The following is a 19,880-nucleotide window of genomic DNA, read 5'->3' on the forward strand; positions in this document are numbered from 1 at the left end:
TAGGTATTGAAGATAGTGGCAGTTTCTTCAGATGTCTTGTCTGGGCATGGATTGGGGGAGCTAAGATTACCGGGATGTAATATTTGGTTAATATAGTTCCAGAATTCTTTAGGATTAGATTTTAGGGCTGTGGGAGATTTATTATAGAAGTCCTTTTTATCTTTGTTTATGTTTTTTGTCAGATTTCCGAGTTCTTTATATTTTTGTAAGTCTGCAGAGAGCTTAGTTTTTTTTAACTTAGAATGGGAATTAGCAGTAGTCTGTGTTGCTCTGTGCTGACTTTTGCTGAAGGATCTGTTTATGACAGCTTAACAATAGATAGCAGGTACAATAACATAGCAAAAGCATAATAATGAGTTATGTAAAGGAGGAGTCAACATTTATAGCCACGGGAGTCAGACAACTCATTTTGAAACATTGTTTCATCCATCTGTATTTGAACCTTTACAGCATTACAAGAAAATCATTTATACCTGAGTATTATCTATGTATACCACATAAGAAGGGGTTCCTATTACGTGATTGAAAGATCACAATTTCGAATGCTCAGAAGAGCAAAAATGCCACATACTGAAGTTTGCATTGTGGGATTGCAGTACAGTGAATATTGGAATATCTGCCCTTTTCTCACTGTAGTGCGATCTCAGAATTGGTATATATATATTTAGTGGGGGGGGGTGTGGAGGGTGCAGCCCCCCACAATAATAGTTTCAATATGCGGCATTTTCGCTCTTTTGAGCATTTGAAATTGTGATCTTTCGACCACTTAATAGGCACCCCATAGGAAGTTGTATGTTTTGGTGAGATTTTGTGAAAAACAGGGTCCACCTCATGACGGTACTCACCAAGTCTTGAGGATGAATTCAGTTTCAGCAGTAATACTCTCCTTTACTTGCTGACTTATCATATCTCCATTCTGACCCAATCTCTCCATATGGACCAATCTCTCCATTCAGACACATCTCTCCATAACGTTTAACCAAATGTTAGGTACTGTATCTAAGCCTGAGGTTGTCCAATTGGAGGCTTTTCTTAACTTTGTTTAAATCTCTCTGGCTGTTACTTCATCCCATTTCATATCTTGTACCTTTAAACTTCTTATTCTTTCTTTTACTTCTTCTATCCATTTAGCATCTTTGTTATGTTCCACAGGATCTTCATAGGTACGTCTCCAAAATGTATCTTTATCTTCTTTTTTTGGTGGTATTTCAGTTCTTTTTACCTGAATTGTCTATAAAACTTGTCTGGGTCATTACTAAATTGCTTATTTTGTATTTTTCCTTTATATTTATTTGCATATCTTCTAAGCTTTTCCACCTGTGCTGAGATTTTTAGTTTGTTATTTGCAATAGTACATGACAGATCCTGGTCTGTTCTAATACTGCACATTGTTTTTATCAAGCCTATCTTTCATAGTATTTTTATTGATCTGTTCCCTCTTCTATATTCTTCTAACAGTGACACTTCTTTTCTTAATTGCTTTATAGTTTTCTCTATTCGATACTTCCATGATGGTATTCGATTTCTCTCCTTCCTTTCCCTTACTACCTGTGTTCCTGTGCTAGAATTTTATCGGTTATTAATTTAGCTGCACAGTAATTCATAGATTCATAGATTCATAGATTCATAGATTAGTACTAGGCTAACTGCCCTTGTGGGCCTGTTTAAGACTAGCCAGTTACCCCATGTGAGAATCAAGCCCTGTACCTTGTGTCTGTAAGGTAAACACCTTGACCATTATGCCAGCCCTGTTTACTTCTGTTATATCGTATGGATCTCTATGGACAGTCCTAATTACAGTGTTCATTTGTTTTATCAAACTTCTGACTTTTTGGGTTTTATTGATCTACTGCAGTCTATTTATTTCATTGATCTTAATATGTCTATGTCTATTAAATCAAGCAACTCTTCTATTAACTCATTTTCTTCTAAACTGAGGGCACATTTTTTGTTTTCCGTTTCCTGTGGGCATTCTATAGAAAGTTCTATTGCATCTTCCTGTGGCACATTCTCTTCAATTTCATCCTGTGCCATCCGTTGCTCTGTCATATGGGAACTCACTGGCCTATCACTCCTCAACATTGATTGCATCAGAGTTCCCGCAGTTTCCTGTTCCTTCCCTTGCTATCTAGCTTCAAGTGAACATTTATACTGGTTTCCTGTGGAAGGCTCCAAAATATCTTCATATGGCACCTGGTCGATTGCTTTCTGTTTCACTGGTTTCCCCTTAACTTGAATACCCATTGCTCTATCCTGTTGTGGTGCTTTCTGAATTAGAGTTTCTAAACTGAATCCTTCTCTGCGCAGCTGCTCCATAACCTCAGTTTCTATTTTTTAACTTCTCCATTACTGATCTCCTTTTCTACTTTTCCTCTTTGTCTTCTTATTTTTTTGTATTGTAACAGTTTCCATGTCCTGATTCTTTTGACTGTATTTCTCTTCAAATATCCTTGGTGCTGCTCTTTTTGTATTGGTTAGTTTTGCATTCTCCTTTGCATAAATATTACACCATATTAAATCTCTTTATCTTTCCCATGTCCATATTTCTTCTTCAGATGTCTCCTGATTGTCCTGCTTCTCCTTACTTTGGGGGCTCACTCCATCCTGCTGTGATGTAACCTGTGTTAGGTCTTCTACACCATATCCTTCACTTTGCAGGCACTCCATAATTTCAACTTTTTTAACTTCTACTTTACTAATCTTCTTTTCTACATTCTCTCTTTGTGATATTATTTTTTTATTGTGAATTTTTCCATATCCAGATGCCTTTGTCTGTATTTCTCTTAGAATATCTTTGGGGCTGCCTTCTTTATATTGATTAATTTGGCTTTCTCCTTTGCATAAATATTACACCATATCAAATATATCTTTCTTTTCCATGTCCATATTTCTTTTTTATACTTTTCAAAAATCTCTAGGTTTTGTTGTTTATATTTTTGCACTTCCTCAGATGCTTCTTTTTGCAAACAGATCAAAGTTTCTTGACCTATGTACTGTTTTTCACAAATCTGTTGTATTAATGAATTCAAATTTTTATTTGAAGCTTTTGACAGTTTTTCTTGTGGAAGTATTGTTCTTTCCTTTACTTTCTCTCGTAATCGTTTTGTATATCTTGTGTCTGGAAATTCTGGGCTTTTTGCATAATAGTAACAATACATATTTTTTTTCTTATCCTCAATAGTCCACTTTATTGTCTTTATGGCTCTTCTTTGGCCTATCAGTTTTTGTGATTTTTGTGGACTATTACTTCCTTCTACAATGGGGGGGGGGGCATCCTCTCCTTGGGCCTGGCCTGGCCCCATTACAGGAATGTTTCCATATTTTCAGGATTCTAGACTGTCATCTTTTCTAGTCCTGGCATCAATGTGCGTACCAAGATTGAGCACTTTTTTATCATGGCTCTTGTGCACCCAGCTCTCTTTTTTAATTTTAACCTACTTGTGTCCATGATGTATGCTATATAAATACAGTCTATATATCAATATCATTTTGGTGAGATTTTGCTCCTACTTAAGAGTGAACCTGCAAGATACACTAAAAATTATAGACCAATAACTTGCCTTCCAATGACATATAAACTATACATGGGAATTGATCCTGACAGAGTTTATAGTCATTTAGAAGAAAACTCAATTATGGCAGTAGAACAAAGGGCAATAAAAGAAAGTCCTATGGAATAAAGGATCATTTGTTGTTAAATAAAGTCATAGCGGAGAACTGTAAAAAGAGGAAGAATCTAAGTATGGTATGGATTGACTGCAAAAAAAGCATTTGATAGTATCACACATTCATGGATAAAAGAGTGCTTAAAAATGTATAAGATGCATCCAACACTGATCGACTACATTACAGTGACCATGAAACAGTGGCAGGCCACTTTGCAATTAATCTAAGATAAAGGACAAATTATTATCACAGGGATAAAAATTAAAAGGGGGATATTCTAGGGTGACTCTCTGTCACCACTGCTATTCTGCCTTGCCCTTAACCCATTAAGATGTCTGCTTAACAACTTAGGCCATGGCTATAACTTAGCTCCTAGATAACAACAAAATGTAAAGACTTCTCATCCTCCCTTTGTTGATGATGGAAAACTGTATAGCTCATCAGATGAGGAACTGAAAGCACAACTGCAAGTTGTCAAAACTTTTTCAGATGATATAAATATGTAATTTCATCTTGATAAATGTGCAAAAGCAACCTTTAAAGCAGGAAAACAGCAACACACCAGGAAAACATCAGTTTGGGACACAAATGTGATATAAAAGAACTTAAGCAAGAGGGAGTATATAAATAATTGGGAATTGATGAAGGCTCAACAATGAAACATGAACAAATGTGAATAAAACTTAGGAATACTTTAGAAGACTTAAATTAATCCTGAAAACTGCACTGATGTATAGGAACAAAATCCAAGCTATAAACCAATTTGCTCTTCCTGTCCTAAGTTACAGTTTTGGGGTAATTGACTGTGCCCAAAATGTGTTGCATAGATTAGATAGGAAAACAAGAAGGATGCTTCATGCTCACCAAATGATTTACAAAAATCGATGCATAGCAAGATTATATATTGTCCATTGCAAAGGAGGGTTGGACCTCCTTGAAATTGATTACATGTATAGATCTGCAATCATGGGAATCCACACATATCTGCTGACATCAGAAGACTCAAACGTAGTGAAAGTTTTAAAACATGAGGAGAATAAATCTAAGATGACTTCTCTGCTTAATCTAGCAGAAGCATATTGGCATCAACAGGAATGGAAATCAAACCAGAAGTAGATAAAAATCAGACAGCAAATGAATGTGTCAAAAACAAAAGAAAGAATATAAGGTGAAGGATCAGATAAGAAGGCAAGAAATGTGGAAAATGCATAAATATAGTTGCAAGTCTAAAAAACTTATGGAAGAACCTCATGTTGATCAGGAATGAATGCAGGAATAGTTAAGGAGAGGTGAATTCAAACCAAGAGATGAAAGGTTAATATTGGCAGCCCAAGACAGTGGGCTGCATACACGTTGGTTTACAAAAGTCCATGGAACAAATCAGAGAAACAGACAAATGTACATTTTGTAAAACCGAATTGGAAACAGTCGCACACCTCATTGCTGGCTGTGACATACTAATGGCAGAAGGACTGTATACTGAAGGCATTATAATGTGGCGAGATTGTTGCACTGGTGTTTGTGCAAACATTATGGAATTGAAGTGGCTGATAAACACTGGAAACATGAGTCACAAAGCATCATAGAAAATGATGAAGTTTATATCACATGGGATCAGCCATTACCAACAGTTCAAAAGACAGACGCTAGAAAATCAAATATAGTGGTATATGAAAAGAAGACAATAGCAGAACTGATCATTGAAATCACCACACCCAGTGACTACAGTTTCTTTCATACAGAAAGACACAAAGTCGTGAAATATCAGGATTTGCAGGCAGAAATGAGAGCAATGTGGAAGAAAGATACCAAGATAGTCCCAATAGTAGTAGGAACAATGGGTCTTATAAAACAGAATCTATAATCGTATTTAGATATGCTACAATACATGTAAATCCATGCGAATTGCTGAAGGAGTAATTCCTCTATACATTGCAGGTGCTGCGAACAGCACTTCTGGCTGATAGCAAAGCATGAAGCAATGCTAATTTCATTAATTTTAATCATACTTTGACTTAGGAATGGGGTCCATTCCCATCATGGTATTAGAAACCCAAAAGAGAAATTAAAAAAAAAAAAGTCGTATGTCTGATAGATAATATTTGACAGCTGATTTCAGCAAACAATGTAGGTATTCATCTTCATTACCCTATTGATCACTGTAATCTGTACATCTAACTCTTCAGCTTCTTGAAAAGTACATTAAACTGATTAAACATATATTTGCACAGTGCCATGAAGTTCAACAGATTAATGCGATCGAAGGCAAGAAAATCACAAGCTAGTGCCATAAGCTGTGGACTTCCATTTAGGCTTGTCTGCATTTGTTGCCTGGCACCAGACACTGTGCAAATGCAGAGGTGAAGAATAATGATATGAAAGGTAAACGATACACTGACAGGGTGAGATGGAGGCAGAGACAACATGTACACATAAAAAAGTGTATCAAAACCAGTCACTAATACTTAGTTAATGGCTGGATTAGAGCCCTTGAAATTAATCAAAAATCTGTCTGTACATGTGAGAATTAGCTCATCACACCACAAAGGAATTATTACTTCACAACATTTAAATAGCACAACTGAAGCAGGCTGACAACTTATTGAATCACAAGGGATGAACAGAGAGTGGTAGTAACAGATGCAGAGAAGTACAACAATATGTTTTGTGTGACAGACAGGAACATCGGTGTGGTGTTTTAGTCTTACTTATTAAATTATTAATCTGTCATGTTCTGTACAATAAAATGCTTCATATAGGTACAAATAAGGGTTAAGAGAGTGCAACAAACATGAATATCTAGCCAGGATAAGATTGATTTAGTAAGTCTCCCTGTTGGGGCTGCAATATTTCTGAAAATGATGTCTTGTTGCACTGTTCCAATGGTATGTTAAGGAAATGTTTCATATAGAGAGAAATACAAACATCTCTAGTTAAATATATGATAGGAATATGAAATGTCATGAATCAATAGACAGCTATAATTGAACCCATGACACTATGCAAAAACATCAGGCTAAAACAGGATAATTATCTCAACATGGCACCTACAAACTCCTACTTTATTACATCCAGCAGCCTAAGAACTGTTACATTAACTGTTCCATGGTACTGCCTTTAGTTTTCTTTTATCCTGTGTTCCCACAGTACTGTGGATTTAAACAAATTTGCACAAAGATAACCAGACCATTGCATATTAAATGGAAATCTTCATCTTTTGTGCTAAGAAGTGTTCACCGTCATTCAGCATAGCTGCGTTTTGCCAAACCAATGGGATAAAGCATACAGAAATTGTGAGTTAGCTTATTAAATGACATTGCCTCAAGAGAACTACTTTTCTACCACTGAAACTACAATTATACTGATTTGGGAATAAATGGAGATACACTGCAGAGAGACTTGTCTGTATGTGATTTTAATTAATGCTAGGAATGAATTTTTATGTAAAACTCATTAGTTCTGTTTGTAAATATATTTCAGATGGATGCAGTTGAATGAGCTGAGTAAAACAGGTTGGAGTATATAACATACATAGTTCACATGACATAACTGTCCTAAAAACAGAGCTTAGATGTCTAATGAGTCATGATGGTTATAATGATTTATTGTGCCCATCATACAGATGCAAGTGAATTTTACATTAAATGTCATCATTGTCAGATTTAAAAAAAAATGGACTCACACTAGCTTCAGGTTGTATATGAATCATTAATAATATATGCTAAAAAAATTTTACTTATGCAGGCATTACCGATACACTGCTTGCAAGAAACATATTTAATATTATCATTTTTCTATACTGTTACAATCCTAATAAAAATGTTTTGACAAATAGGATCTTATAAACATTGTAAAAGTATATTTTAGCTGGATTCAAACTCTTAATTAGCTCTGTTCTTTATCTACACTCACTTTGCCAGGTGTGTTTGTGCTACATAAGGCAGTCTAGACTCATTTTTTTTCCTTAGACAAAACTGTTCTTGTGTGCTGCTGAGCAAAGAGCAAGTGGAAAGGACAGTAGAAAATAAATATATGAAAGAGAAAAAAGTTAACAGTAAATGATATGCAATGAACGGGTGAATGTACCAATGACCAAAGCAAGATGTGCATTCAAGTAACACATTCCTCTTTCTCACATCTCCTTGCAACATCAGGAATGTACTTTGTGGAACACATTATCAGACTTGAAGTTAATGACAAATAATGTGAAAGTGGACAGATAAAATCAAACATCCTGCTAGCTATAGTGACATCAGTTGCTTTTTAAATAACAATGCAATCACAAAATGTGATATAATAATATGTATTCAGATAACCCTCTGTACAATTATTATTTAAGTTGATTTAGACTATGCATCAGATGTCCTTTTTCCTCTAAGCTCACACCAGTTACACCTTTTGCCACAGAAAATGTCACCTGACAGATGTATTTTCTTCAGAGTACTATCCAGAGTACTCATGGCCGTGCAGTGCAGCTGGGTTGATTTGTACTACATAAGGTGGCCTAAACTAACTTTTTCACTTTTTTCTATAAAAATGAACTTTGCACTGCCAAGTGGCATGTAAAGGCAGAAGACAAACTTTATCATAAGCAGTCAAACAATGCTTTGAGAATAACAACTTGAAGACACATGAAATGAATCCCAGTGTATATGCAGCAATGAGTGCAGCCAGTACTGCCTTAAAGTGATACATTCAGCCATCTTAGATCTCATTGCCTCATCAGTGCTATCATTTATGTGTTACAATATTAAGAGTTTAGTTAATGCCAGGGGAATGGAGAAGGACACAGGAACAGCAGAAATGTGTTCATTGTTCACACAGTACCCACAATTGATACTGGCGTCATTTTGGATAACTTATCTATCACTGTTGGTCAATACTGACATTACCTGAGTTTTTCATATCAACACATTTATACAGCAAAATGAGTATCAAGATTTAATATGGACTCCCTCGGGAAAATGATCTGGGAAAAGGTTTCAACCCTGCATCATCTGTACTGTTTCAACCCTGCATCATCTGTACTGTTTCAACCCTGCATCATCTGTACTGTTTCAACCCTGCATCATCTGTACTGTTTCTCTAAGCTCAATACCTTTACACATTATTCCGGAGAGATTAGAGTGTGACAACTTTCATTTCTTCACTCAGTACTGTTCACACTGCTGATGAAAGTGCAACAATATCAGTCTTCGTCACAGTGTTGGTGGCAGTATCATTTTTCAGTTTTCACCTTGGGTACTGAAATGCAGTTCAATGCTACTGACCGTTGTCAGCCAACAGAGTGTCATGCCAAATGACATGCAAATGATACAAAGAAAAAATGTAGATCAAACACTTTAAACATACATTTCACATGGTATGCAACTTTGTTATATTGCTACATGAACCTGTATTGATTTGAATACTGAAACAAGGGTAGTGAGAACAATCATTTAGGAGTATTTCCCATAGCTGCCACAATGATATGTATTAGCAAGGAGAAAAAAGAGTTTAGATGTAATGATGTTGCTACACTGTATCAATTCACATTGAATGTGCAATAGAAACAAGTTACGAAAGTTGTCCTTTTTCACTTGACAGTAAAGGTCTGCATGATCTGGATATTGTAGACAGGTAGGATAACCTTCTACTCACACAATATTATACAAAGACTCCAAACACTGCAGGTGTAGCCCTTTCTTTCTATATGGTGCCTTATTCCCTTATCTCTACTTTCTTAATAGCAATTCTGTCTCTGTTTTATTGCCATATGTTATCTTTAGCTATGCTTAAAGTACTTCTCTGACTATGGATAACATTTCTTACTAAGGGCCAGTAACTGCAGTCATTAAAGCCAGCATTTGAATGTTAGGAATGTTGCTCTTCTAAATCACTCAGTGTACTTTCAGACTTTCTGGTGAGACTCTTCTCCCTGACACACCCTCAGTAGGTGTACATCAAAGAGGGTTGAATGTGAAAGCTGATTGCTTCTACAGTCAGAGTAATTATATACACTGGTAAGCCATTAACAGGGAACAGTTCTCAATGGCCGTCATTCCATTGCCAGGATGTTCACCCCTCATTTGCATATTAACAGTGCTCACAGGGCTGACTCAGTACTTTATAAAGGTAAGTGTGTAGTTTATGCCCTTGTATCTTACAGAAGACTGTTTTGATCCACAGACGTCAGAACTGCTAAGAAAAACGCAACTTTTGCAGAAATATCTATTTTCTACATTGCTGTATTGTCAAGGTATGTTGCTATATCTTGTGTAATGCTTTTATTTAACATTAAAAGGTAAATTGCACTGATCTCTGAAAAACGTTTTTTTCTTAATAATGTTTTTATCCTTTTCTTTTGGCATAGCCATGTCTACATTACAAAATGTATGCCACACAATGCTACATGACCTATTTTTTTTAGTTTGTACTTAATTTGATGTTTGCACAGTTATTACAGATGAGTATATTTTGACTTTGTAGGAAGCTCTGGCATTTTAACCTGTGTTAGCAGAAAAAGAAAAATGTGTTCTGTTTGTTGATTTCTGCCTGACTGAATTCCACTGCAGTGTAGATTGCAGTTTTAATAGCTTTGTCCTATATTTCTACTGATACATTTTTATTTGTTATCATTAATGCTGCAATGTATTACACAGTTAAACCTGAGCTATCTTCATTACAGAAGTGTTAATGATCTTTCTTAATATTTGATTTTAATTTTGTTTGAGGGGGCTGTCTTAGCTTGTGTGTAGTCTTAAGGAACCATTAACTTTTAAATTGTAGTGTGCATGTTGGATGCATGCAGTCACACATAAATTTAGCTCACAGTCATCATCACTGTGTATTATATATGCGGTTATACGTGTGTCTGTTTTCTGCTTTATCTCCTACAAGGATATGGCCCTCAAGAAAAAATCTGTGCACAGCAAGCCACCATATAGTGATGCAGAAAATGAGGTCAATATTCCGACCTTACTTTTTCATGGAGCTTTTCTGTTAGGGAGTGGGAGAAGTTATCAATATGCTTGAGGCAGGATATGGCAGCAGGTGGTCGATGATACTGATGCTGTCAGAGGACATGGGAGAACCTATTCCCAGATCAGGCAACTGACTTGATAATGTGTGCCTACCATAGGGCAGGTGCAATTGCCTGGGAACAAGTGACTATGAATGGTGATCCTCCTCCTCCTGATCCAACAATAACTCAAATAGAGGAGTTCCTGCCCACTGTCGGAGATCCAGACAGCTTAGCAATAGGTTCACACTGAATCCTTGATGTGGTGTAGATGTGGATGACAATATATATATATATATATATATATATATATATATATATATATATATATAGAGAGAGAGAGAGAGAGAGTGTAATAAATGTGAGTCAGACTACAATCATAGAGAAATAGTGGAGGTTGTTTTGGGGTTTGGGGGATCCAACTGTTTGCTATATTTTTGTATGAGAACATTTTAATTTGCACTTGTGAAGGGGATTGGTCTGTTTTTCTTGTTTCATTTGCATTGTAATACTTAGCAGATTTCTTTCCTTTCCATTTCTCACATAGAGGCACTTCTGGATGGTAGTCCACCAGCCCACTTGCACATGGTAAACACACATTTGGTTATATTTACTACTGTATATAAGGTAGATTTAGGTCTATATGTCTGTGCTGCTTTAGCATCTGTTATAGTTTAGCATACTTTTCTTAAAAGGAAAATATGTGATCAAGTCTATTCCCCCTTTTTCTATTTGTTGTGTTTATTGCTTGTTTTCATAGTTGATCCTGAGAGTGGCGATGTGGGAATCCTACCACCTGATGTTAGAGTATGGGTAGCCTCTGAGGATGATAATGGTGGCAATGAAGGTGCACAGTCTGGGGGTGCAGAGGTTCAGTCTGACGCTCAGGTTGGGACTCCTACATCCTCTGCCCATATTTTGGACACAGTCTGTATGCCTATGTAAACCCATGACACAGAGCCTTCTGATACAGGACAAGTTGAGGGTGACACATTCAATCAGGCTAGTGTGATTACTCTGCTTGATTTGTCAGTTGCTTCTCCTGGGAGCCATCATTTTGGTGTTGTGCAACATAGGATGGATGGTAGGGTTGTTCACAGGAGGCCTAATGTCCACTCTCCTCCTGATGCAGGTGGTGTCATTAGGTGCCACCAGACATATGTGTAGGGCCATACTGGAAACACAGGTACATTCTATCAGGACCTCAGAAGAGATAGTAGGACTACAAAAAATTGTGTATTCTGAAACAAGTACCTCCCAGAATCATGTGGGCAACTTCTTGGACAAGATGAATGACACACTGGTTCAGGCAGTGTCTGTGATGAAATGTCTTTTGGGGGAGGTTGGGTATCCACATAGCTGGAGAGCTACTAAATCTTCTGGTGTTAGAAGATGTTTGCCCTGCAAAATCTCACTCCTGTAGTGATGCTATATTCACTGCTCCATCAGTGATTGCTGTGTCCACACCCAAACTTGGTAGACCATAGGGTCATGGTCCTGGATGCAGTCATGAAGAGAGCTCATCCAGCAGACATTGCTCATGCTCAAATAGCACCCTTATTTCTAGTCAGCCTCATGGAAGTAGCAATGCAATTCCTGGCACAGATGTTTTTTGTGGTCAGGGTCAACAACTCTGAACTGACTATTCTACCATGCATGGCTCACACCTCTCTGAGATGCCAGGACATAGTGCTAGCACAGTGCTTGATTGGGTTCATGCAGACACAGACACATAGAAACAAATCACTTGCCTATACCACTTTTTTTCATACATGTAGACTACCTAAACAGTACTGTTGAGTGCTATACATCTGCTGTTATTAGTCCTGAATACTGTATACAATTAGAGATACATGTGTTTGTTATTTGCACACACTCACTTCTTTGGTGTCAGCCTTGCCCTTCTACTCCCTCCACCCAATCTGTGCAGATGACTGCACCCTGCCTTTTGCACATGTCTTTGTGACTTAGAGTTGCATATATGTCTGATGCACACAGTCGATAGCTAATGCTTGCTTATTCACAAGCTTGCATTTATCAATATTCATTGTATAAGAAATGCTGCTGATTTCTTGTTCATACTCATTTGTGAATGATTGCTTCTATAATTATTGAACCTCTTTGTACTTCTGTTAGTATCATCATTACAGCATTGGAAGCATTAGGTACTTCAGTCTTGCTTCTTGTTATAATTGTGCAAATAATGGTACAACTGACCTGCTGCATGTTACATAGATAATGGCCAGTTTAAATGTTTGATGCACAGTACTGTTTGTAATAAGTAAGTGAATGTAGCAAAAAACGAGCAGAGGAGATATTACTGACATAATTGTACACCTCAGTCAAATGCTCTGCTCTGCATGGGGGTATATACATATTTCCATATGAGAGTAATCAGTTCTATAACTTATTTTTTTTTTCTTTACAAGTTCCACACTTACCTTGGTATTAGTGCAGGAACAACCTGTGTCCTTGGGGGGGTTTGTCCCTGTCTGATGCTGTCAGAATACAGCCATTAGATGGTTAAGTAAAGGTTGTGCTCTTTGAAAGGCATCACTTGTCATATTTGTATGTGGGTGGGATTTTAGGGTTAGAGCTAGGTACTGAGTGTGTATGCTATCCTTTACCTCTTAGCCAGAGCCAGGGCACACTGAGCACACCTCTGTCTGCCACCACCATCTGCAGCTGGTGGTTCTCCATCAGACTCCTCAAATGTAGCTACTACTGCTGCTGCTGGCCCTGCCCGTGGTCCTAAAACTGTGGTCCAGCCCCTTTCTGTCCTTGTTAAAGCTGTTTCCTGAATATTATGTTATGTAACATGGCACATACTGTAAGTAATTCAGCAGAGGTGCCTAGGCCGTACTGCACTGCACTACCTGATGTATGTAGACACAGGAACCTTGATTTCACCAATCCAAACTTCTTCTGTGATATTCCTAGTCTGAGAGTGGGCCTCATGCATCCTTGCTCTGTGAGATTATGTGGGTTTCTGTTGGGTGTTATGAGCCAGGGCTCCAATACATAACCTGCATCCCTTACTAGATGCCCTTGAGGAATGTCATCCCAAGCAAACCTGGTGTACAGCTCACAAGTTGCCATATGTATGAGTTATGGAAACTGCCTGGATTACCAGCAGAAACATTGTAGATGATCCCTTTGGCATTACAGACAACCCGACAGTTTACAACGTGGAAACCTTTTCTGTTGATGTACCTCCTTTCCTCTTCCCCAGGCAGACATTTATTTCTGTGTGTTTGCAATCCATGGCCCCAACTCTTCAGGGAAGTTTGCTACTGCATAGAATTCCTATACAGTTCTTGCTCTCCCCTGTGGGGTTTGTGGGAAACAGATATTCTCCCTTGCATGTAATAGCATTGCATTTAAAAAACTGATGTAATATTCTAGAGGCTGACTACTGTGATACCCAAATATACCCACTGTGTGCCTCTGGAAAGTACTAGTAGCTGCTATACATAATGCCAGACATGTCTTTGTTTCCTCTGGAATGAGTTCATGAATTCCCTGGAGCCTGAGGCGGAGGCGGCAGAGGTTGCATATTTCCTCCAGTGTTTCCCTGTTCACCTTATATCTCTAAAACAGTTTCTGTTTCAAGTAGACCGTGATAAGTCAAATGGATTCTAAACATCCTTCTTCTTTTTACTCAAGGTCTGGCAGCAGCAGCACCCTGATTTAAAGCCTGTTATACATACAGCATAATAATAGCAGCAACAACCCCCCCAACATGTTTTTTTAAGTGTAATCACACCCGTGTTCCAAAGATTTTTGGTGTACAAAAGCTTACACTGAGTGTACACAATTGCTTTACAGCTTCCTGAATAGCTCCACCATGTTGAAATGGTTAATTAGCTGAGATGGTGTAGTGGGATATTGCTATGACTAATATGCACACAATCGGGTTCAAGACTTAACAATAATGACTTTTTGGTGCAATGGTAGTGTTGTTGCCTCACAGCAAGAGGTTCTTTGCTTTGATTCTCAGCTTGGGTCCCTTCTGTGCAGAGTCTACATGTCCTACCTGCATTTCTGTGGGTTTCCTACCACGTTATAAAGACATGCATCTGGAGCATTTTTCCCCAGCCCTCTGCTGAAAATTAGCTTTGTTCCAAATTGGACTTTCCTGGTAAAATAAAAAAAAATATGTACTTTGGCTCTTTTGCTTTCAGTAGCATAATGTGCTGTTTCCCTTTGTTTGGCAGCTCTACCCGTCATATAGAACTGCTTAATGAGTACCAATTAGCACACAATAGTGAAGATGGCACAGTATGCTGGCAGCATGATAGCTACACTTCTTTTAGCTGTTAATGAATCTAGCCCATACCGTTAGCTTTGTTAGTTAATAATATTGGAACAGATGTACTAGGATCTCTCAGGCATTTTTTTCAACCCTGGTAAGTTTCACACACAAAATATGGGTTTGTACCACTAATAATGGATAGTTCTTGAGTACCAGATGGAATCTTACAGTCAGATGTTAATATAAAGGATTTCATCTGATCATAACTTGTTTGTGTTTGAGACATGGATGTCAAGAAATTCATCTCAAGAGTCTGGCTGGAAATTGTAAGCTACATATACCCAATACATTATTGTCTGCTACTTTTGTGAAAGGTTTTTCTTTTGTAACCTCTACCAATGAATATTTGGATAATAAACTCAAATTTACAAGTAAAAATCATCATCTTTGGTCATCTGGGAAAGTCTAAACATTTGTCTCCTAGGAATAGCTGTTTTTTTTATATACAGTGGATAGTTGATTTCATAAAGCAAGTAACTTTCTTCCCATTAATAAATCACCAGTCTGCACTACTACATTAATATCATTCAGAAGGTTGTTCATAATTCTTAAGAAAATGTATATCCAGAATTCCAGTTGGTAAACAAGCAGGCAGATTTATAGTTACATATTTTCTAATATTAATATTAGTCTACATTTTCTCTATCCAGCTCTTAAATAAGTTTTTGAAAACACAGTTTTATCATCTAGCATGGCTATTAGCCATGTCAGCAGTATGATTCAGTTATCGTCTAATTGTCACACGTATGGACAGAACTGTCCTCATTTCACACTAGAATAATGTACAAAGCCATTTCACTATACTTCACTAGACTAAAAACATTTTCTTTTTCTAGTCTTTCATACTCTCCATCAGTTCTCTCTCTCTCTCTCTGTCTCACTCGCACTATGAATGGCAGGAGCTGACTCTTATACAATGTCGGAGGAACATTTGCATTCACCTAAATGGCTGCTTTCATACCAGACAGTGTGTCTAACTCCACTTGAAACACTTCAGCATGCATTTTAAGCATTTCCTCTAACATCAATTAATTTGCTACATTTTGACTCAAAAGCATTTGCATTTCTTATGTAACATAAGTTTCTGTAACCAGTTATTTGCACATAAAGCAGAATCATCTTCTTTTAACACAACTAATAGCAGCTATTTGTCTTACTAACAAATTTCTTCTGTTTTAGGTTTTAATTGGTCTAATTTTTCATAGTTTCTTTGGAAACATTAATTGTTAAGATTTTCGCAAATGTAGTTGGCATTGCTATGCTGTATCACAGTCTCCATGCACACACACACACACACACACACACACACACACACACACACACACACACACACACACACACACACACACACACACACACATCTCTCTCTCTTTCTTTCTCCCTCTCTCTTATATATATATATATATATATATATATATATATATATATATATATATATATATATATATATATATATATATGGGTCCTAGTCTGAACATCGAAAGTACGTTTAGGTGAAACGTACTTGAGCAAATTCACTTTCATGAAAGTGCATGTAGATTTAGTTGTACATCAACATGTAATGTTGATTGTACAACTAAGCAAACTGTTGCTTAGATCACAGTACAGCAGGGATAAGGGAATATTCCCTTTTTCCCACTGTAGTGTGATCTTGGAGTGAGAATATTAAAGTAGGGGTGTGTGGGGGGGGGCACAGCCCCACACATGGGGGGTACAGGGGGGCTTGCCCACCTGCATAAATGTGAGTAGTGTTTTATTTGTGTAGTTTTTTTGACGTGTTGTTTTTTTCATGAAAGTGCATTTTTGATAAAATGCACTTTCGAGAAAGTGAGTTCACTCATGTACATTTCGCTGAAATGTACTTCCGATCTATCAACATAGATCCATATATATATATATATATATATATATATATATATATATATATATATATATATATATATATATATATATATATATATATATATATATAAATCAGTCTGCTTTTATCAAATGAATTGTGAATGTGCAACAATTCCATCAAAACTTGATGCATCGAGAACAGAAAAGCAATGAGACATGGACTTATTCTCATGCAGAGCACATGTTAAGGCTTATTTGGAGGTTCAGAAAAGTCAAATTTCTGTAGATTGTGATTGGCACTATTTGCATCTTTCACAATCCATTAGAGAAAAGTGACTATAATCACATAGATACACATTCACAAGACTAGTATATACACATTTCTTTTATCATTTACCAAAGAAAACACTGTTGATTTCTTCTTTGGAGGTTTACTTCATATAAAACAGTAGAATATCCAAGTAGGTGTGGAAGCATTTGGTCAACTGGATGAAAACTGGCAGGGCGGCACCTCTTCTTATCGGAGACAACAGACTATACAATTCTAGACTGTATTTTGACAGTGGCAAAGAAAGGGGAAACACTATGGAGAGAGAGACTTTATTATGCCACATTTTAAACAAAATACTATAAATATTATACTCCAAGGAGTAGGAGCTTGCTACCTTGCAAAAGAAAGAGTGGTCTTGCTCCATGAGTTCCATATGGGAAGGGGGAGGGGATATCATGCCTGGAGGTAGGCCCTTCTGGAACCATGTGATCAGCCAAAATGATATTTAGCAATAAAGGCTTTCAGGAGATAGACTTTAAGTGTATTTAGAACTCTGGGGCCATAACACAATCTGGACTCTGTTAAACAAATTTAACAGAATTCTTTAACAGGGTAGACACAGGGATAAATTCCTAACAGAAGGGAGATTTGACTGGGTTAGATCCTAAGCAGACTGTTGACATAGTTCTCTATAAAAGGTTCAAATGCAAATTAATATAATAATATAATAATCCCAAAAGTTTGCAACCCCCCCCAAAAAAAAAAAAATCATGGTTTATCATTTAAGTACACCATTTTGTATTCAGTAAGTGGCTCTACACAGTGTGAAGAGCTGCGCAAACATGATAAACATTGTGGCATGCTAATTACAGCATAAACAGTTCAATTATATGTTAGCCAACCAATTCAACATAGAGGAGCTATTCAGCAAGCCATAAAGCAATTGTGTAGACTCAGTGTAGGTTCTCCCTTTGAATTCCAAAACCTATTGGAATACTGCCATGGGTACTCTGCACAGAAACACTGCTAGGGGCAGTAGTTGCTGTTATACATATGTATATGCAACAGGCACAAGTTTATGCTACTGCAGCAAATAGGCCCCAGCCAAGAACAAAAAGGTTATTTAGACCCCTGTTAATTTACCACGGTCTGCATGATGGTGAAATTGTAGAGTGCTACAGAGTAGATAGAGACATTCTACAGGAACTCTGCAACTGCTGTCCTCCACAACTGAGAGCAAGGGCAAGCCGAGGGGAACCAATACTTACAGTTTTAGCTACAGGAACCTTTCAGAGGTCAACATGGAATATACTATCAATATCACAGGCATCAGCATCCAGGATCCTACATCAATTCCTGAATGCTATACCAGAACAAGCCACAGATTGCATATAATTTTCCCTGTACAAACATGGAAATACCAGGATGACTACACAATTGCAAGAGCAAAACTCTTAAAACCCAACTTGTGATGTGGAAACACAAAGATAGTATTTGATTCTCCCATCCCCAAAACAACAGGAAAATGACAGTTTATCGAATCCAAGGAATAACACATAATTCACCTGTTATGAATGCTTCCCACACTTTTTCACAAAGTGTGTACACATGCTGAAAAGTAAATTGCATACAATTGCTAGGCACCTCTCACTGTGCCCAGCACTCCCTTGGTGGTGTCTACATGCCCATCTTAGAAACATTACACCCCTGTGTCATTGACAATATAGTAATTTACATTATCATGGAATAAGATAGAAAAAAAACTGTAAGGTAACCAGTTTTAACAATAACACTTGTAATTACAGTTAAGAAGGCTGTCTATCTGTAGAAGTCAATGCATGGCAAAAAGGCCTGTGCCAAGAGTGAAGTATAAGAAGTGCATACATATAACAGTTTAATCCCTAAATTCATATATATAAAACAGTTCTCTTCATAACGTGACCAAATCTAGCATGGACCTGAAAAATACAAGCATACTTTAACAACATCTCAAGCCTTCTGTGTAGATAAATCTAAAAGGACTGTCAATCCTCTGTGTTCTACAAAAACACAAGTCCTCTCACATTCATTCCCTTGCTACACTGTTACCTTCTTATGGTGTAGACTCATGCCTCTGAACACAGTGAAGATGAAAATGAGGTGTGAACTCATTAAAATTGCTGGATCACAAAGTTTTGAATTTGTGTAGCAAATGTAAACATAGTGAAGGCACTACCTCAGTGTTTGTTGCCAATGGATTGCAATTATGCATGGTTAATGGGAGGAAGAAGCAATGCACGACAGTTCAGACTCCCTTACTTGCAGTTGTTGTGTCAGCTAGGATACACTTGCAAAGTGCAGAAGTAATTGTATCAGGGTTTTAAATGGAAACAAGCAGCACGCACTTCTCAGTTTCTTTTCACTAATATTCAAACTCCCCTGCCTTTGTTGAAAACTGTATATTATTGTCATTTAATAGTCTCAGACATTTTAAGGACAATGATACAAAATACCTTACAGACTTCATGTCTGAGATCACTGCTGAGATAATAGAAGAATGAACATAATACAAAGAGAAGACAGAGCTGCACTGCTGCAAAAAGTACTCATAAATGATTGATCACTTTGCACTAAATATGTAATTAACACATGCACAAACAACGGAGAGTGTACAAGTTCTATATGTGCTATTAATATAGATGAAATGGTATTTGCTTATATGCACAATTATTTGCATTCCTACTGCAAAGCAGTTTCTGTGGCAAAGAGGGATAAGACAAACTTACTGTGTTTTGAAGGTTCATTGG

Source organism: Protopterus annectens, chromosome 12.part0 (genome assembly GCF_019279795.1).
Source record: "Protopterus annectens isolate FY-2018-M chromosome 12.part0, PAN1.0, whole genome shotgun sequence".
NCBI lineage: Eukaryota > Metazoa > Chordata > Ceratodontiformes > Protopteridae > Protopterus > Protopterus annectens.